At 39.9% G+C, this 26,385-nt stretch overlaps 1 long non-coding RNA gene across 1 annotated transcript; it reads right to left on the reverse strand.

The window, feature by feature from the left end:
* Positions 1–167: 167 nt before the first annotated feature.
* On the reverse strand, positions 168–26,385 carry LOC132530820 (uncharacterized). Its single transcript, XR_009543902.1, has 4 exons — positions 26,068–26,385; positions 4,506–4,596; positions 3,362–3,398; positions 168–276 (listed from the first exon to the last, which is right to left on the reverse strand). It is a non-coding gene; the product is annotated as an uncharacterized LOC132530820 (long non-coding RNA).

Consider the following 26,385-nt stretch of genomic DNA (forward strand, 5'->3'; position numbering starts at 1 on the left):
CTGGGTTTTGGCTTGCACATTCCTGTCCACCGTGGTAATGCTCTTTATGTGGTACAGTCCCCAAGCAAATGTCTCCGTGTGTTTTTTCCTGGGCTACCACCCACGGAATGTACAAAATCTGAGAACAAATAAATGCAGATGCGCACAATTTAAATGAGTTAAAAAACATGTTTTTATTATCTGCCCAGATTCTTACACTTAAAATAGTTTTGGTTTGAATCCTCTTCAGCCCCCTGGTTTTGTTTGTTTGTTTGTTTTTCTGAATTTGGAGCAACCCTGCAGCGAGGAAAGATAGTATTTAGAAAAGGAAACAAATTCCTCAAATGAATTTAAGCAAAATTCACATATAAACAGAAACCAAGAAACTGAAAGGAGGTCTTGAAGATTCCCTGACTGCTTGTAGTCTCAGTTTCCTTATCGGTGAAATGAAGATCGGACCAGATGACCCGGTGGTCCCCTCAGCTCTCCTGCTTCCTGAACTATTATCAGAATCGTATTCAAAGAATGTGAGGAAGCTAAGGCCAAACACATGTGATTTAAACGTGATTCAGAAGTAGAAGAAATGATCATAAAATATCACCTCTAACCCGAAGTTCTCCCGTGGCTCCCGGGACGCCCGCGCAGGGGGGCGGGGCTGGCCCCAGGGTTTGGTTGGTCAGACTCTTCAGCTGGTGCCACACTAATAAGTACCGAATCGTGTGCGCCCTTCTCGTGTTTTGGATTGTATTATTTTCTGTCCTCACCCCATTCCCCTCCAACCTCATAAGCACCCATTCTTGTGTCTGTCCTTGCAAATTCCATTTAGTTCTGTAAAATGTGTATCCTTGAACAACACAGTGTGATTACGTTTTTAAAAATTTACATGAAGAATATTTGCTACAAATCTCATTCAGTTTTACTTCTTTCACGTACGTTTTTGAGATCTATGTATCTTCAGTATCTCAAAGATATCTACATCTTTGCATTGCTCCTCAGAGCAACTCTTGTGGCATTTGAAAAGAGTTCTTCAAGATGAAAAACCATGCCTTTGAGGTGGTGGCCGTGGATGCCAGGAGGAAAAGGGCGCCTACAATCTGGGTCAGTTGCACTGACAGTGGTCATCTCCCCAGCTTGCCATCTTTAATATGCACGTCTTCTCTCTTGTGACATTTATTTTCTTCCCCACCCCCAGGGTGTGGTCTTCAAGCTGTCCACTTCTGGAATTTGCAGGTTTCACAATGTGGTACTACTTCTTTTTGTCTGTAGGTTATTTCTCCATATGAATGTGAAGAAAAGCAATATGTGACTGGCTCTTGTTGTTTTCTATAGTGCAAAATAAAAAGAGTAAAAGGAAAATTTATATTTATCAGTGCCTCTGATCACTGCATAGTATTCTGTTGATTGAAAACATGCTCCACTTTATTCATTTCCTTATTGATGGAGTTTTTGATTGCCATGATTTTCATCCGTAACTCTGCAGAGAACATCTTTATACAAGTCTTCATGGGCATCTGCGTGAAAGTTATCACAGGGCATGTGCGCAAGAATAGAATCGCTGGGTCCTAGGATACGTGTGTATTCACATGCACTTATTGCTCTGAGAGTCTCTGCCGGAATGAGTGCGGACATCCACCCGTGGTCTGTGATGGTTCCTATTTTCATTCACCTTTGTATCATTTGACTCTCTAATTCTTGACAAACTGATGAGAGGAAATGGTTTCTTGCTGTTGTCTGGCTGTGCATCCTCTGATTACGCTTGAGGTCGAGGAGCTATTACATACTTGACCGAGACCATGCTGTGTCCGCTACACAGTTCCTTTTCTAGACATAGGGGAAGGTTGCAGTTAACAGCTTCCATTGCAGTTAGGTTGTATTCCCACGAATGAGTCCTGGCCAACTGAATGTGGGTGGCAGTGTGATTACTATTAACATGTATTATTTTCTGAGGGAGTCTCAAACTTGTTATTCTCACTCTGCCCTTTTCTCTTTCCTCCTTACACAACCAGGAGGGGTACGTTTGGGGGCAGTGGAAATCCATTCTCATTCTTGACTTAAGGAATGTGCTATTAGCAAACATCACAATCATTGCAACTCAGAGGTTGAGGGACCTGATAAAGTAACACCATGGAGCCCTTGCCTTATGAAGTCCCAGCCAAAACTTGACACATGAAGTATACGGGAAAATGTCTTATTTATGAAGGTTTCATCCAGCTAAGGAAGTCTTCATGGAATTGTACAAAGATTCAGAGCTAAACAGAAGTAGTGAATTTCTGCTTTCAGGAAAGCGCTATACTGTAACTATCTGAAGTTGTCACTCTGGGTCCTCAGAGTAGTGGTTTTCAGCCTTCCATAGAAGCCAACAAGTAGAAGGAATCTGACTTGAACTTTAATAAAAAGATTATATTTATAATGCTCTATCTTAGCAGTGTACTCTTTAGAGAGACAGTATCTTTATTCTAATATGAATCAAGATATTAGGAGTAAGGAGGTGTGTGGTCACAGGTGAGAAGTCGTCCAGCCTATTATCTGAGTGGTTATGTAAACTGGAAGGTGTCTGAATGTTTCACTATATTAAGAAATATAATTTTTCCTACTTTTGAGAGGAGGGAGTGACAGTCTTTCCCTTAAAATAACACAGTCCATTTTCTTTATGTTCTTGGATACACTTCATCATCATTATCCAACATCAGGCACATTTTTTGGCTTCGGGATCTATGATGGATCACATAGCCACTGACTGCCTCGTTGTGTGCAGCTAGCAATTATTGTTTTGTTCCTTTTGGAAGAGTTTTCATTGTCTTCAGTCTAAAGCTGGCATCACAGAATTACTGGCATGATTTAATAGTACATTCTTAAAGATTTAAAAATATATAAGGGCATAATTTTAGGTTCCCCCCCCAATCCACCCCCCCGTCTCACATTTACATTAAATCGAAAGTAAAAAAAATGGGTCCAACTCTTGAGTTTTTTTCAACTCCTCAAATGTTTACATATTAGATTAATTCAGTCGTTTAGATGGTAGTCTCCAAATTCGGATGTAACATGCCAGTGGGTTAAATAAACAATCCAGAGGGCGCAGGAAGAAAGGGTTAGGACCGCTACTCATCTGTTGTTTTAATCTAAAAATGAGGAAAGTAATTAAGTACTGTTAGTGTTTAGTGCATGTATTGGCATTGCTTCCATGCTCAGTCTGCCATGCTGCTGTGAGCAGGGTTTCCTAGGAAAGGCAGGTGTGCACTTTTATTATAAAGTTTGAACCCAACCAATTCTCACAAAATGGTCAAGAGGCTGAAAAAGATTCTTGGGAAGAAACGGTAAGATGAATGCAATCATAATGCAATATGCAAGCAGACCACAAGAAGACAGCAGAGCTGTCCCTTACCCCATGCTTAGCACCCTGCTCCAGTTCTGCATCAGTCCTTTCAGGAAGGAAAGCAAAGAACGAATTAGCTAATCAGATCTGACAGGAAGGTGAAGAAATGTAAAATTACCAAGAAGACCATCTGAAACATGGATTTATAGGCGTTCACATTAATGATGATCCCTGCCACGAGCGTATATTGTGTCTTGAGATATTAGCTTAAAGTATGAAGCCATCATGATTATCAAGATATTTTAATGTTTTAATTGTTTATTATTTTCTTCATGCTATATTAACCCCTATGTCTTTCATCTCTCTCTCTGTGTCATGCACACTCACACACATATATGATAAACAAGTAAATATTTATATATGAAGCCTGTGCTCAGAAATTGCCTTAGGATGCCTGCTCAAAAAGGTGAAGAAGGGCTTCCCTGGTGGCGCAGTGGTTGGGAGTCCGCCTGCCGATGCAGGGGACACGGGTTCGTGCCCCGGTCCGGGAAGATCCCACATGCCGCGGAGCGGCTGGGCCCGTGAGCCATGGCCGCTGAGCCTGCGCGTCCGGAGCCTGTGTTCCGCAGCGGGAGAGGCCACAACAGTGAGAGCCCCGCGTACCGCAAAAAAAAAAAAAAAAGGTGAAGAAGTGGCTGGACGATGGTGTGAATGGGAATGAGGCTTGGTTATGCTTCTCCCTACACCAGGTTCACTTTCCCCCCTGAGCATTTTTGTCTTCATGACTCCCGTCTATTGACGAAGAGCTAGTCTTACCCGGGGAGCCCTTCAAGCCTCCTCTAGGACGTGCTCCCGAGCGCTCCTGACTAGAGCAGGTGTAGGACTTACACTTGTTTCTGTCTGTTTGTTTTCCTCAGTGCTTACTTTGTTCTCTAGCCAAGAGTAGTATCCTCTGGAGCCTGAATGGCTCAGCTCCAGCATTCCCTGGCCAGGTAGCTGGTGGCAGGCTGCTTTTGCGTTCTTTGCTGGAGGCTATCGAGACCTGGCAGTGAGGGGACTCATAACTCTGGTCACAAGTTAGCTTTGTTGATCATGAAAATGGAGGATTACAGCCAGATACTTCAGGAAGAAAGACAATGGCCAAGATCTAGTGAAAGGTCTTGCTCTAGTGAAAATAAGAGTGGATCCTTGATTAAAACACAGAGTGAGGTACCTTGGAAGGAAGCCCAAGTGTCGTATCAAACGTTGGCCAGGTCACCGCAGGATCTGGTGCCCGCAGAGTATCTATGGTCGACCGAGTGAAACTGGAAGAAAGAAGTGAAGGTAGGGTAACCCAGAGGCCAGGGGCCAGGAGGCTGGAGCCTACAAAGAGAATACTAAGAGGGTAGCTATCCAGGATCTGATTATTTTTCCTGACAACACACATTCTTTTTATTTTTACCATCTGAGTCCTCTGTTTTTCACTCTTCCTTGTTCATAGTTGGTTCCCGAGGAGCAACCAGACCCTCAGACCCATGTAAGTCCTTTGGTAACCGACTTCTTGGTTGGACTCAGACCCTTTGCCTTCCTTTGCTTTCCTCACCTGTCCACCTGCCTGGCCAGGCATCAGAGTTGTACTGCGTGGGACCTAGATGCCACCTGGGCACAAGCTGGCATGTAAACTAAGGAAAAGAATGTAGTTTTCTTTCTACACCTTCATTCTATGACTTAGAGGGAATCCGCAAGGCCTTCCCCAGGATTGTTGAGACTATGTAAGAGACTTTTGTTTTCATGCTCACTCTTGACTCTGAGCTCTTGGTTCCACAGAATCAATTCAGGTTAGGGGTTTTCCTTCATACTATTAGGTACTAGGTTTTCTTAACTATGGAAACCAGACAATGTTTTGTTTTCTTTTCCGTATCACACACATCCCCTTTATGAGATCATTGTGTGCGTAGCAGGTGGTACAGAGAGTGTGGACAAATGGAGCTGGTATTCTTGTTCTCCAAATCCTCTTAGCTGTCGCATCACTAGGACTTTCCCACTGACTGTGCCACCTCACAGAATACCTCTGTCTCCTCTCTACCTTCTCTCTGATTCCTCTTGGAAATAACCAAATTTCTGTGTTTTTGATTGACACCAATTAGGCTGTCCTTAGCATTTAAACCCCACCTCCAAACTTGGCTCCTTTGAGATATCCAAACTGTGGAAGCTTTTAAGAACTGCTTGAAAGATCGGATCAGAAATCTTAAGTCAAGGAGTCAACTTCATCTTCAGATTGTAACTTAGGCGTGGAGCTGGGTAAAGGTTTCTCAGGTTTCAAGGACACGTCCAAATTCTGCATTTGGAATTGTGTGGAATAAAATACACTTACTGAGCCAAGGTCATTTCTAGGCAAGGAGGCTGAGTATAGATGTCATGAATCACTATTGCACTCCCCCAACTAGAAAAGCAACTCCAAGTTCGTGATGGATGATCGCATCATCTTAAACTGAAGGGCTGGCACAAGATCTTATTCAAAGGGCAGCGCATCCTTAGGGGAAAATGGAGAGTTATGCAAACACACCCAAACTGTCTGCAAAGGGAAGCTTTATTCATCCCCAAATGCTGTATTTCACTGATTCTGAGATGCAAACTTTTCACCTTTTTAAGTGGGATGCACCTTACAATTGCTGTTAATCAGGCCGTGGTTTTGACATAATTGCTCAGCCTGTGCGTGTTCATACTTGGTCATAGCTGTTCATGTTGCTATCATTTCCTGGAGTTATGTGTATGGGTGATGCTAAAAAAGGTTGAGTTTAGTTGTTTTTTAAAATGTCCTCAAAAAAATTACACCATGAATCGGCACTGAAGTTTTAGTATGCACATAGAAAGACACAGGAACAGAAAAATATGATATATAATGAAATCTATACCTCAGATGAGTCTCAAAATAGTTTTCAATAATATACAAATGTTAAATGATTAGAAAATAGTGTGTCAGTTTAATTGATGGTATTTTTTCTCTTTAGTGGAACATAGAATAATGATTTAACTTAAATTTAATGGAATATAGCAGTAATGCTACATGTGCCTTTCCACTAACCTTTTAGGTGAAGGAAGTAGACAACAAAAATCTATACCTTATTTATCCCAGAAATTGGCTTGAAGTCCTTGAAAACTTTGATGGAAAAAGTAACCTCAACATCCCATTACTGTTTCTTTCAGATCACAGTACTGGATTTTGTATAGCCCATAAAAATACCCTCTCTCACCAGGTAGCTCTAGGCCTCCCCTTCCTACCCCCATCGTGGCGTGTCATACAACATACCCACCTCCAGACCACCACCCCTTTCCTCCTGGATTAAGATTGTTCCATTTTTAAGTGGGTGAGGATAAGTAAGAACATCCGATTTAGTGGGGTGATTAGTGGTGTGATAAAAAGCTGGGTAGCAGTTAGTTTGAGGAATTAAAATGTTACCGCTTCTTTTCATGGTTCAAGGCCAAGGCTGAACAGCTTCGTGGATTAGCATCTGCTAGATGTCTCCCACCTGGAGCTTATACTGTAAAGCAGCACAGCCAACACACCAACACTTACCATACAGAGACTACACCTACGTACTTTCATTACACTTTAGTGTTACTTCCTTTTCTACCCCTAAGCGTGGACAAAAGCACCAATTTTGAGATGATGTCTGATTTTTCACCCGCTGCCTTCCTACTGCTTTTTCCTGCCATGAGTCGTTAATGAAATGGCTGAACACTTTTACTTTCCTGGTTCAAACCTGTCTCATTTTTTTCCCTGAACAAGTTTTCCCATAAGCCAGATCTCTTTCTGGCTAGTCCTAGAGAGGAGTTCTGTGCACCTGAATTTCTTAGGCTTTTTTGGTCACCTAGCAAGATCACATGTTGATATCTCTGCATGGCAAACATGTCTCTTCTCCTCGGCTTAAAGGTGGAAGCAAACTAACAGCAAGAACTCTATCACCAAGTATGTCAGAGTAATCGATTCAGATGGTAATTTAGTTCTTTTCCTACATATATTCTCCCTCCCCCAGCCCTTTGTCAAAAGAAAGTTTGGTTGCTAAGAGAAACTATGCCTACAGTCTTGGGCTCTTCCTGTCTTTTGTAAACACCTGAACTCATAGAAGAAACGGAATGTTTCTAGAAGGCAAGGGAGGGAAGTGCCTAAGGATAGGAAGACAGGAAAGAGGAAGATATCATTCCCCAGCTTGGGAAAGGTAGAAAGGTGTGCAGACACTTCAACTAGTGGGCGTATTTGACCCTGATCAGTCTCTGGGGAAGTGGCAGAAGCTCAGAGGGAAAGGCCAGGCACACCTGGGGAGGCTGGATCCCCTGCGTGGACCAAGGAACAGCCTGGCAGACATTCCTGTGCTCTACACGTAGCCCATCAGCAAATTTTCCCTGGACGGCGGGGGAGCGTACAGGCATGGACGGCTGAGGATATCCATGATGACAATAGCGTAAAGACTAGGCAACCTCCCCTATCTGCTGGGTACCACTTAAGCCTCCAGATTCTCATGAGGCTATCAAGGAAAAGGAAGGAGCCCCAACAGTGACCAAGACTTAACTTCCCACTAGCTTATATTCCCAAATATAACATCAAAATACATTACAATGGTGATAAACTGGAAAAGGAGTGCCAAGTCCCTGAAATTAACTGGATGTGAAAGAGAATCAGTGTAGAAGAAAAAGGGAGTGAGAGATTGAAAGCAAGAATCTTTAAGAGTACAGATTTTATTTTTATTTTTTAGAAATAGAGGATTTTTTAATTGGAGTATAATTGCTTTACAATGTTTTGTTAGTTGCTGCTGTACAATGAAGTGAATCAGCTCTGTGTATACATATATCCCCTCCCTCTTGAGCCTCCCTCGCACCCACTCCCGTCCCACCCCTCTAGGTGGTCACAGAGCACCGAGCTGAGCTCCCTGTGCTATACAGATTATAAATAAAAAATGGGCCAGATGGGGACCTCATATTAGTTAATTTTTTAAAAAATAGAGAAATACAACATTTCTCAGTCACACTTGTGTTGCTATAATAATATTCTCCCTGCTATATAGGAATTTTTGTAGTTAGATAAATTTCTAGAAGGTGGGCTTCGAATCCTAGAAACATTACCAGTGGAATACACGCATTGGGAAGGTGTTTATTTTTAAAGGGCACAACACTAATTTCCTAATCTCCTCTCCAAGTAGAAAATTGCGTGCCATAGCCAGGAATTAGCCCGATCGATATTCCCTGGAGAAGAATTTTTGTCATTCGCTTGGATGGTGAAATTGTGTGTGCACTGGTAAAGTGGCAGATGATGTAAAAAATATAACACCAGAATATATCACAGCTGTGAGAAACTGGAAAAGGAGTGCCAAGGCCCTGAAACTAACTGGATGTGAGAGAGAATCAGTGCAGAAGGAAAAGGGAGTGAGAGATTGAAAGCAAGAATTGTTAAGAGTACACATTGTAAGCAGAAAATGGGCAACACTTGATTCCGTATAGTTAGGGCAGAAAACAATTTGTCACGACAAATTCACAATGAGTAACTACTGTGATCAAAGCAGGTACAAAAAAAAAAAAAAAAAGCAGGTACAATATTGTGAACAATTTATCAAAGGATGGCCTATCCATGCCTTCGTGTATTTATTCACTCAGAGAGGGATTACATAGAGGGTGGTCCTGCACACAGACAGCTCGCTCTCTCTCTCTCTCTGTTTTTTTGCAGGTATACTTTTTTAATATTCCATCTTATAAACTCATTTTGATACCAAAAATGCTATAATTACAAAATGTAATGATAAACAAGTCGTACCTATTATTTAATTGGTACAGCAGGTAGCTGCTTTGTCTGTTTTTCTGTGTCTGATGTTGGTCATAGTAAAGTTGACTCTGGCCTCATCTATATCAGGGTTTGAAACAACAAAGCTAAGTGCTTACAGATGATTGTATATGTCAAAATCAGTAATTTAAAAAATTAAGTAATATCTAAATTATACACTTGCTGCACAACGCATGCAAGGAAACATAATATACTTAAAGAACTTATACGCTGCTCTGTTGTCTGCAACTTCCTTATTTTAAAGTTTGAATCCTGGCTCAGGTATTTATAACTTGTGTGACCTTTGGCTGATTTCTTAACCTCTCTGCACCTTGATTTCCTCATTTGTGGAATGGAGATGAAAACAATATTTATGTCATTGAGTTGTTATAAGGTTTAATGGAGTTAATATTTGTAAAGCACCCAGTGAGCGCTATACAACCAGTGTTCAATTAAATACATACACTCCACATATATTTGTTTCTCCAAGGTTTAAACCACTTCTTTGTGCACCATAAGGATGCCAGAATAGTCCCTGTCCTCAAGGAGGCTTTACAGAGAAAAAACTGGAACTGTATACAAGTCTGAAATCACTACTTCAGGAGAGCTTGGAAAGTAGCTCAGCAGACACAAAAAGACCATAGAACGATAAGCATACTGTAGCTCTTCTAGGGTGACAATGTAAAAGGACTTCTGGGTTAGTCTAGAATGTAGGAATATAGAAGCTTTCCTTCATGACTAGCTGTTCTCCATTGCCATAGAAGTTGGAAATAGAACCAAGTGAACTGATGTTATTTCAAGAGGATTTTAAGCTGGTGAAGAAAAGTTTCCTGGCAGAGATGATAGTCACATGTAAGAATGTGTGACATTTGTGGGGGGGGGGAGGTCTTAGTATAACCAGGCTGCCTCTCACAGCCCTGCTCAGTCAGCAATAAAACAGTGGAAAATGCATAATACATCCATTTTCATATAACACCTGTGAACTTATTGCTATCAGTTCATTTATGAGTCTCAGTAATCTTACCCGCTACAAAAATTGGAGCAGAGTACAAGTTTTGGTAATTTCAACTTCAGATGTACTTTCTTAACTATCAGGTAGCATTTAAATGTCATTTTTATACAATTATTTTTACTGTGAATACTTAAGTAATGCATGCTTGGGAAACATCACCTCCCCATTTTCTCTCTGGATGGACTGAATTAATCACTATAGGAGAAGAATTACAGCATCCTCCAATTTAGATCAAATAATGTTCATGCCATTTCTCACAGAGGGAAAGAGATTTACCTTTTGCCTCTCTATAATCCACTTAAAAAAAATCAACAGAAAAAGTTGTTAGGATAAAACCTTTATGCTGGGTTCATATACTGTTAGATTTCATGCAGAGCAGCAGGGCAGGAAGGGGTCTTAGAGAGAAGCAGAGAGAAGAGAATTTGGAGGCAAACACATTAGGAAAACACCACCACTGTAAGTGATTTCCACCCGAGTAAAGATAATGATAAAGAAATAAGTAGGGCTTCCCTGGTGGCGCAGTGGTTGAGAGTCCGCCTGCCGATGCAGGGGACACGGGTTCATGCCCCGGTCCGGGAAGATCCCACATGCCGCGGAGCAGCTGGGTCCGTGGGCCATGGCCGCTGAGCCTGCGTGTCCGGAGCTTGTGCTCCCGTTGAAAAAGAAATAAGTAAACCAGAGCCTCACAACAGCCAAAGAAATTACAGTAGGAAAAGTTTAAAAACAAAAATGATGATGAAATAAAGAAGAGAAATTTTATAAGGACAAAACTATTTGTGAGATGTGTTTTTAACGAAACAGAAATTGCCGAAATGTCTCTCTTTTCTGAAATATCAATAATCATTGAGAGATGACCGCACGGGAGGGGAGACATACAGGAATGTCTGGATCCTGCTTGGCACAGGGTATCAGTTCTCTAAGGCAGAAATGCCAGTACAGTACTGTTTTCATGAAGAATCTGAACACTGGATTTGTTTTCCTGGGAAGCCTGGTGCCCATTCCAGCAGCCAAGGAGTTCAACTATCACCTGCCTTACAGAAAATTACTCTGCTTGTGCATTTCAGAGTTTTATGAGTGGAGCCACCTAGAACTAGATACATCCTTATGGGTTGCTTCTCCACTGCCTTTGTATCACCAGAGTCCAGCCAGCACTGGTGGGTGTGTGTTGTCACCACCCACAGAACACGGGCACCCCAGGCTCTGTGCAGCCTCTTCTAACTATGGCCCTCAATGTCAAACATATCCCCTAAATTCACATCCTGAAATATGCATGAAATCCAGAACAGTACAGGCTGGAAAATTTTAAGAGTTGTTACTCTGTTTTTAAAAATTGAAATCCCTTGGCTGTTGAGAAGGTAGGATTGGGGTGTTAGTGTGAGCTGGCATGCTGAATTAATGGAAACTAAGTCTGGGAGTTTGAAAGTTGTGACGAGTTGGTGGTTGGGCCATCTATCCCTGGGAGCCAGTTTCTTGGATTTCACTTTGTAATGCCCAATCCATATCCCCACATCTCTCTAGAGCCTATTATGGACTGAATGTTTATGTCCCTTCCAAGTGCCTATATGGGAGCTCTAGCCCATAATGTGATTGTATTTGGAGATAGAGCTTTTCAAGAAGTAATTAAGGTTAAATGAAGTCATAAATTGGGGTTCTAATCTGATAGGATTGGTAGCCTTATAAGAAGAGGAATATAAGAGCTCTACTGGTGGCGCAGTGGTTAAGAATCCGCCTGCCAATGCAGGGGACCCGGGTTCGAGCCCTGGTCTGGGAAGAGCCAACATGCCATTGAGCAACTAAGCCCATGCGCCGCAACTACTGAGCCTGTGCCCTAGAGCCTGCGAGCCACAGCTACAGAAGCCCGACCGCCTGGAGCCTGTGCTCCGCAACAGGAGAAGCCACCGGAATGAGAAGCCCACGCACCACGACGAAGAGTAGCCCCCGCTCGCTGCAACTAGAGAAAAGCCCACGTGCAGCAATGAAGACCCAACGCAGCCAAAAATAAATAAATAAATAAATAAAATAGGAACATGAGGACACAGAGAGAAGGGGGTTGTCTGTAAGCCAAAGAGAGAGATCTCAACAGCACCCTACCATGCTGATACCTTAATCTTAGACTTCCAGCCTCCAGAACTGTGAGATAATAAATTTCTGTTGTTTACACTATGCAGCCTGTGGTATTTTGTTAAGGTAACCTGGTCTGATGAAGACAGAGCCAGGTTTACCTAAATCTAAATTCTAGTCCTGAAACAGGCTAGCTGTGTGACACTAGGCAAGTTGCTTCCCCTCTCTGATCCTTAGTTCTTTCATCTGCAAAGTGAGAGTAATATGAATCTTTTACAGGAATGTTGTAAAGATTAAATAAACTGATATAGTTACTGTGACTGACACATAGTGATCAGTAGTCAACAATTATCATTGTCATTTATTATCTGAAAATGTTACAAAAGCCTTTTTTCCTCCTCCAAAAAAATCTGAAACCATAAATTGTTTCTTTAATTTTAATAGAATCCTGCCTTGGCAAATAAAAAATTAAATCCTTTCATTTTAATAGAATCCTGATTTGGCGAATACCAAAAGCCTAGGGAAAAAAAAAGGCCTGATGTGTGTTAAAGAAACTGTGTTTACTGATTTCCTGACTTATTCACTCAATAAGCATTTAATGAGGCCTGCTAGATGCTTTGGGAGATGGAAAGGATTATGGTCAACTAGTAGTCTCCGACTTATACCCATGAAACTTCTAAAGTTATACATAGCAATGGAAATTTACATGCTAACAGGAAAGGTACTGATGGGAATGGATGAAGAAACCCAGAGGAAGAGGGGGAGTCAGGGAGGGAACGCTGGGCTTCTGGGGGCTGCCTCCCAAGAGGGGCGAGCCAGGGACTGCAGGTCTTGGGAGTGAGCAGGCAGAGAGCCATGAGAGACAGAGGGACCCCGGCTGTGAGCACCGGCCTGCTTGGGCCTGGAGTGGGGTGTTTAGCACAGGCATGGTGTCCTTGAGTTGTCTGCAGAATATGTTCCTGGTTCTTGGTCTAAGATGAACTGGAGAAGATGAAGAGACGAAAGAGAAGGAATGAGCCATTGACCAGCAACTGTGCGAGGCACGCTCTGCCCCTCTGCCCGTGGGATAAGTAATTGACATTCAGGTGACCCTGGGAGGAATGGAAAGTAGGCGGCCATGCCCCGCATGAAGGGAAAATGCGGGGCAGTGGGTGCCGGGAGATTTTTTTAGGCAGAATGCATGGGGCTTGGGGCTTGGCACTTGGGTAGAATGTCAAAAGCGAAGGAGAAGAGGGACCAAAGATAACTAACTGGTTTCCACTTGGGATACTGGGAAAGGTGGTTCTGATGAAAGAGAATGGAGAAATGGAAAAAAACAAAAACCAAAACCCTGGTTTTGGAGGGGAAGTTGATGAATTTGGTTTTGGTTTCATAAGACCTGTATTTCTGGAAAGAACCAAGAAATTCTTTCAGATAATAAGTTATTGATATACTGATTTCCAAAGGCAATTCCTCACATTCTTTTTCATTCTTTCTGTGTCTTGACTTTTCCCCTCTTATATTTTCCTTAATTGTTATGACCTTGTTTTCATGATTTATAAATCTCCAAGAACAAGTGGACCTATTTTTATTTTTTTCTTAACACACTCTTCTCCTCATGTTTGTTAGCAGCAGAAGCCATTGTGGTTTTCTAAGACACAAAACCATTCCACAGGAAAAAATTTAAAACTTCATTGTTAGACAAAGATGGATAGTTTTTCTTCCAGTCACTATTCTCCAAAAATGTCCCATTATAAATAGAGTTGTTTTTTAAACATGTAAACACTGTGTCTGTCAAGAATGTCATTCTCCAGTCGATTTTTTAAAATGATCAGTGTCAACTTTTCTCCTTTATTTTGGGAAAGGAGAACATAAAACTATCTTTATTTGCAGATGACATAATGGTCCATATAGAAAATGCTTAGGAATCCATAAATATTCTAGAATTAAATGAGTTTATCAAAGCCACAGGATAACAGGTCAACATACACAATCAATTGTATTTGTATGTATTAGCAATAAATAATTGAAAATTGAGATTTACAAAATACCAATTATAACAGCATTGACAATATTAAATACTTAGGGATATATTTAACAAAATATGCCCAAGACCTGCACCATACTGGTGGGTCAGAAGGTTCATTATTGTAAAACTATCACTTAAATTGGTGATACTTCCAATAAAAAGCCCCAGGAGGGGTTCTTATAGAAACTGATGTTATTTCTAAAATTTGTATGAAAAGCAAAAAACCTAGGATATGCAAAATAATTCTCAAAAAGAGAAAATTTAGTGACTTATTCTATGTGATTTTATTTTAAACAGAAAAATTATGAATAACTAGGATTAACAGAATGATGAGTCACAACATTTTATAGAGACAGACCTTTCCATTTACCTAATGAGTATTTATTATAGCTGATTTTTTTCAGACAGACTCAAGGCATTTTAATGAAAGTGAACAGTCTACCCAGTTATTGCTGATTTTTTAATGTCATCTTTTCTTATATGCATTATTGGCCCTTGTATTAAAAACATTGTTAATCTGTTGCCATGTTATTTTCTGTACTGTTAACACTAAGATAGACATTCAGACCATGGTCAGAAATACTGAATCATTTTAGAAAATAAATACACCTGATTACATACAGGTAAAAGGTTAAGATGGGGTGGCAATTAAATGCATTAATTTAGAATTTGGCATTAGAAGAAAGTGGGGAATTGAGAAGCAAATTCATTCGTTAAGAAAGAGTAATGGTGAATTAAACGCGGCACGGCATTCCCATATTCTTTCTGCCAGGAGAAAATCAGACTGTTTAGTTTTCCAAACTATGATTTAACAATAGTGTCTTTCCTTAGACAGTTGTGTCTAAGAAGAGAAAGAATAGTTACCTCACATGGTCATTCTATTTTTGCATTTCAGGTCAGTTCTGTTCTTTTTGCATATGTGTCATTTCATTGATCATCTTTCTTCTTTGTCAGTTTCTCTGGATTTCTCCCCCACCATTCATATATTTTATTCTTGCTCTCCAGGTGTATGTCACAGTGTCCCTCCTTCAAGCCATCTGATCCCACTGATTCATCAAATGCTCAATGGCCTCTGCGGTGTTCCATCTCTTCAAAGTGTGAGTCAGCCTCTCTAACTCTGGATTACTGTCTAATTTGATCTGGTCAGTTCTGAAGGTATTAGGTAATATTAGACCCATCTCCGGCCCCATGGAATTACATATAATATCTCTCCCCTATTTTCTGCCATGCCAAAAATCAATGTATAAGAAAGGTGAATAAATCATTTTTCCAACTGTAATAAGATCATTGCATTTTAATTACTGAGCCAGGAGAATCTTTCCTCGGAGCAGATGTTGAACCCAGGTCATCTGGGAGAACACCAGGCAAACTCACCAATATAAGATGACCGAAAAGCAGTCTGTGAGGAAAGATCCTTTTACAAGATTTTAAGCAGAGGTCTTGTAATTAAAAGGTAATTACTATTGTTCATGTATTTATTTTTTCATTCATTAGTATTTAAGGATGCTTTATAATTTTCAGACTTAAGAAATGAATGGGAGTTATCTGAATTATTTCTGATTTAAGTTCTTTTTGTGCCATGATTGTCCTCAGTCATTGTTAAGATTTGGTTCTTAGATGTATGCAGTTATACATGGGCTCATTTCCAACTCTGAATTACTCAGTCATGGAGCTGGGTAAGGAACTGTGATTATGGAACAAAGGGAAACATTTTGTGCCTAATGGTATAGACAGGATAAACCTTTATAAATATTTAAGACATCAATCCTTAAGGCGCACACACAGTCATTTTTATTACTGTACTCTGACTAATAAAACAAATTTCTTTTGTTAAAAAGCAGTACTCTTAAATAATATACATTAACCAAATTCACTCAAAAGTCTAGAGCTCAGAAAAAATTAATTTTTTAAGTAATACTGTGCTTAAATATCTAGATTTTTCTTGTATAGAAAGTAGCAAGTAACTTTACTCAATGCTACCATGGTAATTTTATAGTTGTCTCAAAATAGTTGATAAACATTTCTGTGATGTTCAAAACATAATCTTAACATGTGTTTATTACACTTGAAATAGGTCCAAATGAAACTCAGAAAGCAATCCCGTTCCTCCTTAACTATTTGTACAATGGATCTGGAATAAGTTTTAGAATGTTTTAGGAAAATTGAAACATTTCACACATACAGTACTGATTCAGGATACTTTTATATAGGAAACATATGTACATAACTTGTATTTATTAAACGGGCATTAGAATCGAAACTCTCTGATTAACGTCCCCAGGGAGAGAATAAGCAAAGCATTTCTCCTTCTATGAACACATTCTTTGGTGTCTCCCTCAATCTCTTCTCCCCTTTTCTCCACCCCTACCCCAAGTAATTCTAAATGCATGTGTGCACGCGCGCACACACACACGCACGCACTCACACTCAGTCACATATCCTTCATTGCTATGTGGAAAGGGCAGTGAAACAAAGAGGTCATGTTGAAACAGGACAAAAAAGGAGGAGATAAAAAATGAAGAAAGGGTTAAAAATGGTCTAATAGAACAGCATTCAAGAAGGAAGGAATACAGATAGAAACAAGATGAAAAGGAATGCGGGGGAGAGGTAGAGATTCCGGAAAGAAGTTTAAAAAGAATAAAGAAAATACGAATGAGATATAAGAAAATGTTGAGGAAGGAAAGTGATGCACACAAATGGATTATAGAAGTAGATGAGAGAGAGAGAGAGAGAGAGAGAGAGAGAGAGAGAGAGAGAGAGAGAGAGAGAACCAAGGGGATTAAAGATCAAATGCAGGGGGAAAAATCAGAAAAATTAAAAGGCTGAAGATACCAAGAGTATTAGGAGACAGAGAAAAATGTTGAAGAAAAAAGATATCTGGGGGAAAAGGGGGCTTAGAAATACAAACTCAGAAATATAAATGTATCTTAAAAATTAAGCATATCATGTTTTGTAATAGGAGTAAGAGAGCTTTTACTCCTATTCTGGTGTTGTTTAAAAAGTAAAAAATAGAAATTGGCAAAGCATTGGGCCTCCAAGCTGGGACTCTGACGTGAATAAGTTCTGTGGCCACCACAGGACCGTGCTTGGTGGCTTGGTTTCCTTGTTCACAGAGTGGAAGAGGACATCAGTTGTCCCCTTAGCGTCCTTTCCACACCAAAATTCAGCGAAATAAAACAGAGCCACACAGTGAAGTAGAAACAAATTTTTAAATTAAAATTAATGTTTGGAGTTTGTTAGTTTATTTTTCTCTTATTGAAATTTATAGGAGGTTTGAAAAGCATTTCTAGCAGTTGCTGACAGGTGCCCTTGGCACACTGCGTGGCCAGCGTGGTGCTACAGGGGACAGGCTGACAGATTTGTACATAGGATGCAACTTTTCTGGCCCTGTTGTCTCATTCTACTATGGATATTCCAATCTCTAGAAAGCCACTTTCTCTCATCGGTTGTATGTGGAGTATCAGGATCAACTTTGGGTCATTTCTAAGGTCAGAGCTGGGGTTGGGGAGTGTGGCATATGGAAGTGCATCGTTTCTTAGCTGGGGATAAAACAACCGCAAACTGGGAGTGGATAAAGATTGATAAGGAGCCAGGAGGAACAAGGAGAGAGCCAAGTAGGAGTCAGAGCCGCTCCTAGGTGTGTAGGTGTAAGTCTTCCAAGAACTTGACTAGCTCCCAAAATCATGGACCTCTTCTTCAATTAAAAAATAGTTTTTTCTTTTTTTCTTTATCATTATCAATGCCTTTAGAATCAATTGCCCTTAAAATACGGTTTAAGGTAGACTTGGCAGGAAATGTCAGCAGCGTTACCTAAGCAGCATACCCTGATTCGTAACAAGCTCACTTTGGATTTCTTTAGAAATAGAAGCTCAATGTTATGTCATCATCGGTGGAAGACATTTCAGTTTCAAGCTCTAAGAGGGAGAATCTGGGAGAACAACAACTTTTAAGAAATGCATAGGAGGGAGCCTCTCTCATACCTTTACGGGGTTTCCTGGGAGCTGGAAAAGGGAGCCTTTACATCATCTTGCTGGGCTGAAACTTCCTCTTGCTTCATTTACATTTTTCTTTTAAGGCACAGGTCTTTTTTGTGGTCCACGGAAGGAAACCCAGGCTCCTTTGCGTTTTAAGCCTTCATGCGGCATCCCAGTCCAGTGAGAAGGAAGAGGATCAGCCTCAAACCCTGGACAGGGTCTCCTTGGCTGCCTTTCAAGTGGGTGATGCCTTCAAGCCTTTAGGAATGGATGTAGTGTGGGCTTTCTTAGTCTTTTAACCAAGTTTCTGACATCCACAGCAGAGCCATGAAAACCTTCCTAGTTTTATTCCATAGCCTGATTTTGGACCTGCGAAATGGAGGCTTTGAACAGCGGGCACAGAGCGCTGTTCTGCCTTGGAGGGTGGGAGGTGGAGAGAGCCATTCCTTGTCTTTGGGAGCTGGAGAAGGGCTGCCAGCACCCAGCTGGGGCGAAGTGGGTTTGTCAGAGTTCTTACTCATTTGCTCTCCTCCAGTAGCTTTAATAGGAAATACGAATCTAAGCCCAAACACGTAATTCAAGCTGAAAAAATGTGTTGTGCCAACACCGACTTGGGCCTCCTGGGGGCCTTCTAAGACCTGAGCATGTGTGATGTTTTAGCTCAATGATGGGCCTCCACTCATCAACATGAGAGGTGGGAATCAAGCCATTCAATCATTTTGACCAAGATTTGACCTACGTAAAATGCATCCAAGTTTGCATTTTAAAATATGTGCTTACTTCAAGGGAATAGAAACAATATTGTTTACTGAGGCCTTTGCTAATTGTCTGGAAAAATAAAAGCCTAGTGGTTGATGATTTGAATTGCTTGGTTTTAACCTGGACCCAAAAGGAAAAGGAACTTCCAAGGGTTTGCTGGGCAAGGGGTGGGAGGAGGGGGCAGGAGGACGGCCCAGATAATTATGGTGGTTTTTGAAGAAACCTATTTTGTAATTTGTTAAGAAAAATCTTTTAATAGAAAATCCCAAGAGATCTTTTAAGCATTCTTTTTCTTTCATTATAGTTCAATTCATATGTCGAGCAGCTACCTGATTGGGCTCTGTCTCCAGCCCTGCCTCCTGTGAGTACTTGAAGACATGGAAGACACGTCTATCGATGTCAACCATAGAAGACATGGTTGACAACCTTGGGGAATTTACAATCCCATATAAGAAAACAGCCAACAAAAGGACCAAGACGTTTGGATGTTTGCAAGGTGACTTCGGGATCATTTATTATTCTGTAACCCGGCAAGGATCATATCAGGGCCTACTTCATGCGCGAGGTGGTGGCACGAGGGTTAAAATGAAATCATACGAAAAGAACTTAGCACCATGCCAGGCACACTATGCGTACTTACAAATATTATCTGTGACATCGTGAATATTATAGTTATTATGCTACATGACAGGTCTTTTTCTTGGCTTCATCAGCCTGAGACTGAAATAGTCATAAAGAAATGAAGAAAATATTTCCCTACGTTGATCTGAAGAACTGGGGACCCTCCTAGACCTGGTAAGTCCCTACTTTCCCATTCAAGCTGCCTTGACTTTCTCAAAGGTTGACCCTCACACTCCAGCCCACCCCGCCTTCACCAGTGGTCTCCAGCATATCTAACCCTCTCTTCACATGGACTTTTCTGTTTCTCCCTCTAGGGGTGAGTCAGTCTGCTTAGAGCAGGACCATCCAGCCACCTGGGTCCCCCACCGGAATAGCTCTATTTCTTCCATAGTTAAGAACGAAGTATGTTTGCAGATGGCAAAGACCATCATCATTCACTTTTAGCTGTATTTCATCACTTTAGTACTAATATTGAATTCGTTTCTTGCCTAATCTATGCAGACTTCCTGGGGAAAATAGTCTCCTAAATGAGTTTTGAATTTAATCTGACTATTCCTGGCATAAAAATCTATAAAAGAAAGGAAGCCAGGAGATTTATGAAGAAACAAATGCAGAGGGTAATATACGGGCTCCCCACCCTCAGGGGCGTCCAGTGGGGCTCAGAGCCTTCATGTGTGTGTTTACCAAGCAGCCCAGGTGATCATTCTCAGTGAACTTTGAGACACATTGGGAGGGAGCTGTCAAGACAGGACAGGAGGCGGAGAATGGGTCCAGGACTTTGAAGACAAGAGCTCGGAATTTGAATTTGCTGTGGTGGGCAATAGGGAAACACTTAATTATAACCAGAAGGATCATGAAATCCACTGACTGTCATACTTCCTGCTTGTCAACTCACATGGTAGGCAGAAGGAGTCTGTTTTAAAATATTTTATAGAAATACAAATGCAAACAATAAGGGCCAGTCCTTTGCAAACTTTGAGGAGTTATAATACTCACTGCTGGCAAAGATGACTTTCTGCATTACATTTACAATATAAATTAGTACAACACTTTTGGAAAGCAATTTATTAATACACAGAGCTATTAAAATTTCTTGCTCTTTGACCCAGTAATTCCACTTCCAGCAATCTAATCCAAAATGTAAAACAAGCCATACAGTTGAAGATTCATCACAGCACTGTTTATAACAGTAAAGGGTTATGCAACCTTTAATATGTTAAATATGTTGACATAGAAAAACACTTAATATATAACACTAAGTGAAAAAAGCAGGGTCTAAACCTGTATGTTTGCAACTATTTAAAAGCATCTTTAGGAAATAAAGGACCAGAAAAAATATATAAAAATTATAACCATTGTATTTAAGGAGGAGGATTTTATTTTATTTTTTTCTCTTTTCTCCAAACTTTAGGTCATAAGATTACCTTACTTCCTGATTAAAAATAAAATTATAAAGTCAGTTTGCTTTAAAATTAGCTTATATCATAACTCATTTACTAACTATAAATTCAATTTATATTCTAAAACTTCTATGAACCAGTGCCATACTTTTCATGATTTCCTGGAAATGGAAATAAAACGAGAGAAATGTGAAAGCTTTGGTAACTTTGTTATGGAGACAAATTAGTGGACAGAAATCAGCTTTATTTTAGTTCTATCTGGATCTAAACTTTCTCATAAAATAACTCAATATTGCTGAAATGAAGACAATTGAGTACTTTGGAGAGACAACTCAGTTATATTCATAGAGTAAACTTTCTTTCCTGGACCTACAGCTTATTACATTCCTGGTGCTTTGGTGTTTTTTCTTTTCTTCCTTTTAATTTTTTTTTAATAACATTCTATTAGGAAAATTTTTAAAACATACAGAAAAGTTGAAGAATTATGGAATGAATCACATACACACACCACATAGGTCCAAACTTAGCTTTAATTTCTCACCAACTGATTAGTTTATTAGAAGAAAAAATCATATATATACAATATATATATTTGTTTCTAAAATCTAAAATATAGTTCATGTTTTATCATTAATGTGGTAGAAATTGAATGCGAGGCACCTGCAGCTTCACTACTAAAACAAAAAATGTCAGATATTTGTCAAGTGGAAGAAAAAGATATAGAAGGTTTGTCTGAGCTACCACCTTGGAAGCAAATTTTCCCTCAGAATTTTCTCCAACAGGGCAGCATTCTTTCCTTCCTTACCTCAAGGGGCTCCTCTCTACTTGTGGAATCCAGCACTGTCTTCTGTATAGTATTTGCATTATGGAATCCTGTGGTTAATATTTTATTACAGAGGTTAACATTTTACCTTCAATGTATGATTTCTGTGCAGCCAAATACTATGTTTAAAGTGAATTTTCCTCCCGTGGAAGACACAGCTTTTAAATTATAACATAAACAAGAAGGGAAATAATTCAGTTTGCAAAGTTGGATTTCTGTCAGTGTTTTCAAGAATACATATCGATGTTCAAGAAAATTTTTTTTTTTTTTTTTTTTGCGGTATGCGGGCCTCTCACTGTTGTGGCCTCTCCCGTTGCGGAGCACAGGCTCCGGACGCGCAGGCTCAGCGGCCATGGCTCACGGGCCCAGCTGCTCCGCGGCATGTGGGATCTTCCCGGACCGGGGCACGAACCCATGTCCCCTGCATTGGCAGGCGGACTCTCAACCACTGCGCCACCAGGGGAGCCCTCAAGAAAAAATTTTAAAGTGATATTTGCCTGAAAACCTGAACATCTGGTGAGGCAGTCTTTAATAGTGGAAAGAATTTGTACTTCAGCACCCCACAGATCTGAGTTCAAAGCCCCATTCTGCCATTTCCTAGCTGTGTGAGCCTGGAAAAGTTACCCCACTTCTCTGGACCTTCCTTAAATTGAGTTAATAAAATCTACATTGCAATCTTTTTATGCAAAGTAAATGTTTAGTACAATGTTTTGCACACAGTAAATGTTTTAGAAAGACCATTTTTATTACTATTATTGTTTTATTATTATATAATTACTTGACTTTCTAATTCTCGCCTCATTTATGTAATGGAAGCAGTCACATCTAATTAACAAGAGTATTATGAGCATGAAATGATGCGTGTAAATGTTCTTTGCAAATTTCTAAAGATCCATGTCATTAATTTAAGATGATTGTTTCTATTATTATAATGGGATGATCCCCAACTTATCAACTGCAAGTGATCCTATCAAGGTCGCTGATGTCATCATTGCTAAATCCAGAGGTGACTTTGCAGTTATGATGTTTTGTGACCCCGTGGCTGTTGAGCCCCCTTGGCTCCTTGAGCTGTGGCCTTTCTTTTGCTTCTAGGGCCCTGTACTCTCCTTATTTTCCTCTTGTCCCCTCTGGATGTTCCTTCTCAGTCCATCTGTGACTTCTCTTCCACTAGAGCTCCTCAAACATTGGGCTTCCTTAGGATGTCGTCTTCTCTTCAAATTCTACTTGTTCTGATTGATGAGCTCACCTACATCTTTGTCTTCCATTGCCTCCTTGATGCTGACGACCCCTGTGCCTTATCTTCAGCCCAAACCCATCCTGAGCTTCAAAGCCAAACATCCAACCACCCACTGGCCCTTTCCACCTGGACATCCCACAGACACCTCAAGCCCAGTGTATTCAAATGGGCCCTGGTCCATTTGGGCTTTGAAAGGCATCACCATTCACAGATTTGCTCAAGCCAGAAACCTCAGGACTGTTTTCGAATTCTCCCTTTCCCTCACCTCCCATGTCCAATTAGTCATTAAGACTTGTCAACTCTTCCTCTGAAATAGCTCTCAAAATACACATGTATATGTAAATCTATATTCGTAAATATAAATTAAACTTAGAAATGTAGGACTCTGTGCTATAAGAGAAGCTTGTCTCCCCCTTTAAATGGAAATGTTGGTAGTATTAAAAATAGAGTAGCAAGCGCTCATTATGAAAAGATCTTGTGGTTACCAGGGGTTGGGAGAGCAGAGAGAGGAGGTATTAGTCAAAAAGCAGCAAGTTTCAGTTATACAAGATGAATAAGGTCCTAGAGATCTACTGCACAGCACAGAGTGTATACGTATACATATACAATATGGTATAACAATACCATATTGTATACTAGAAAATTTGCTAAGAGAGTAGATCTTATGTTAATTGTCTTATCACTAAATAATAATAATAATTAATAAAGACGACAAGAGTAAACTTTTGGAGGTGACATGTATAGCATAGATTGTGGTGCTGGTTTCATGGGTGTATACTTATTTCCAAACTCATCAGGTTGTACACATTAAGTATGTATAACTTATCTTTTTTGGAGAGTTAGAATACCACATAGGTTATTTTATTTATTTTTTAAATTAATTTTTATTGGAGTATAGTTGATTTACAGTGTTGTATTAATTTCTGCTAACACAACAGCTGATTTTGTTAACACACAACTGATTCACAGCTAAGTGAATCAGTTATACATAAACATATACCTACTCTTTTTTAGATTCTTTTCCTATATAGGTCATTACAGAGTACTGAGTAGAGTTCACCCTGCTATACAGTAGGTTCTTATTAGTTATCTATTTTATATACAGTAGTGTATATATGTCAATCCAATCTCCCAATTTATCCCTCCCCCCCCACTTCCCCCTTGGTAACCATAAGTTTATTTTGTACATCTACGGCTCTATTTCTGTTTTGTAAATAAGTTCATTTGTACAACTTTTCATGTCAATCATACTTCAACAAAGTATAAGAAAAGAAATGATCCAGATTGTTGGGAGTTACTAAATAATTCTAAAGATAAAACGGTCAAATACTGTCATTTGTATCTATAAGGATAAGAAAAGCTACGCCGTGTGGCAGGTTATAATGTGTGAATTGAATGTGGTAGTGACATATATAAGTAAAATGGCAGAGATCTAATCTGAAAAAACTGGGTGTGAATCAAAGGGGCTGCAGAATCCAAATGGGAAATGCAGCAGATGCCTTTTGCTGTCACTTTAGAGCTGCGGCGGCTTAGCACGCGCTTATTCCACTTGGCCACCGCCTGCCAAATGAGAATAACACACTTCACATCAGAAGGGAAGTGCCAAAATATTGAGAACTTCTTTATGACATCAACCCTAAGCTCATGGTCTCCATCATTCAGCCTTTTATTGTTCCTTGCAAAGAGATTTTATCCAGAGTACATCAGCTATAAATGCAAAGGGCATGCGGCTTCAGCTTGGAAAAGTTACGTACGAAGTGTCCTAATTGACTTAGATCCTTAAGACTGTCCACATTAGTGGCTAATTAACTTTAAAAAAAAAAGAGAGAAGGAAATAAAACTACTTTTGGCTTAAAAAAAAAAAACCCGGAGTTTACACTTTATGTTCAGTCTAAGATCAAGTATGCACTTTTAACCTTTCACCTTCTGACTCTGCTGTGTAAGGGCCAGGTCAGCCTCCAAACAGGACCTCTTCCAAGTGACTGGTATTTTTTATTGGTTTTCAGTATACGACGTTGAAGCACTTTATTGTCCAAAAGTAATTATATTTATTTAAGACTGTTACTGGAGGAGGGAAAATAAATATCCAGTGGGCCTTTATAAAGTTTTAATATAACTTTCTGTAAAGTATTAAAAAGCATACATACTTATTTCCACTTTTCATACTCTTTTTTGCTTACTAATCACATAAGAAATATTTATCCTTTCTATTTATGTGCACTAAAAATCCTTAAGGAACTAAGACAACACCACTACCACAATTATTTTACTTTAAATGACACTATTTTCAAAGATTTTTTTTAAAAAAACCTCTCTCTTCCTTTAATCACCAATTACTCTTTCTTGCTCTCCTCTGAGTATATCAGTCCTGGACAGCTAGACCAGACTTTTTAAAATAGTTGCTTTAAGAAAACAAAAAATGGGGAGATTGGGATTGACATATATACACTAATATGTATAAAATGGATAACTAATAAGAACCTGCTGTATAAAAAAAATAAAATTCAAAAAAAAAAGAAAACAAAAAATGATTTAATAAAAAGAAAAAATATATACTATTTCCTTAGAACCTGTGCAGTATTATCATCTTATATAGTAATCTCTCTGTGCCTCAGTTTTTCCATCTACAAAATAGGAATAATAATAGTGCCTATGTTCCAGGGTTGCTGGGAAGATTGAACGTGCTAATGTATAAAGACTTAGAACACTGCCTGGCATGTGGAAAGCACCCTGTGTATAGGCTATCGTTATTGTTATTTTCCCCAGAGGAACCAATTACCTTGCATTCTGTGGAACAGCAATACTGAACTTATAGATCCCCATAGGTACCACACTGCTTGATGGCTTCATTCATGCTGTTCCCTCTGCCTGGAATGACTTTCCTTACTTTGCTTGTCTATTTCCAAGTCTGATTCATCTTGAGAAACCCCTGTTCAGCTCTAATAGCACCTCTTCTGGGAAGGCTTCCTTGAAAACCTTCTCCCATCCCACGTGAAGATTCCAGATCTCTTCCCCCTGGGCTGTCTCTTTACTTTGAGTACGCTTCCACTATTGTTGTTATGATAGTGAATTATAATTTATTTGCTTACATTTCTGTCTGTGTTCTTAAAGTCAGGGACTATGTAGGACTGCCTGATTCCTAGGAGGTTTTCAGTTCATGCTCCTGGAATTGAAGTATTATTCAGTAGCATCATGTTTCTGTGAAGGAAAGAGAAGCAAATTAGATGCCATACATTTTACAAAGAATTAGGATTTCAGAAAGCCTACAATTACTAGTCAGGACAAGGAAAGCCAGCAATATGCAAATCACCTCACTCATCTTTAAAGTCAATTTGTTTCTTCAACACTATTGACCACTTTCTCTGGGCCTAGTCCTGCCCTTGATCCTTGGAGTGCAGAAATGAGAA

Source organism: Lagenorhynchus albirostris, chromosome 12 (genome assembly GCF_949774975.1).
Source record: "Lagenorhynchus albirostris chromosome 12, mLagAlb1.1, whole genome shotgun sequence".
Lineage (NCBI taxonomy): Eukaryota > Metazoa > Chordata > Mammalia > Artiodactyla > Delphinidae > Lagenorhynchus > Lagenorhynchus albirostris.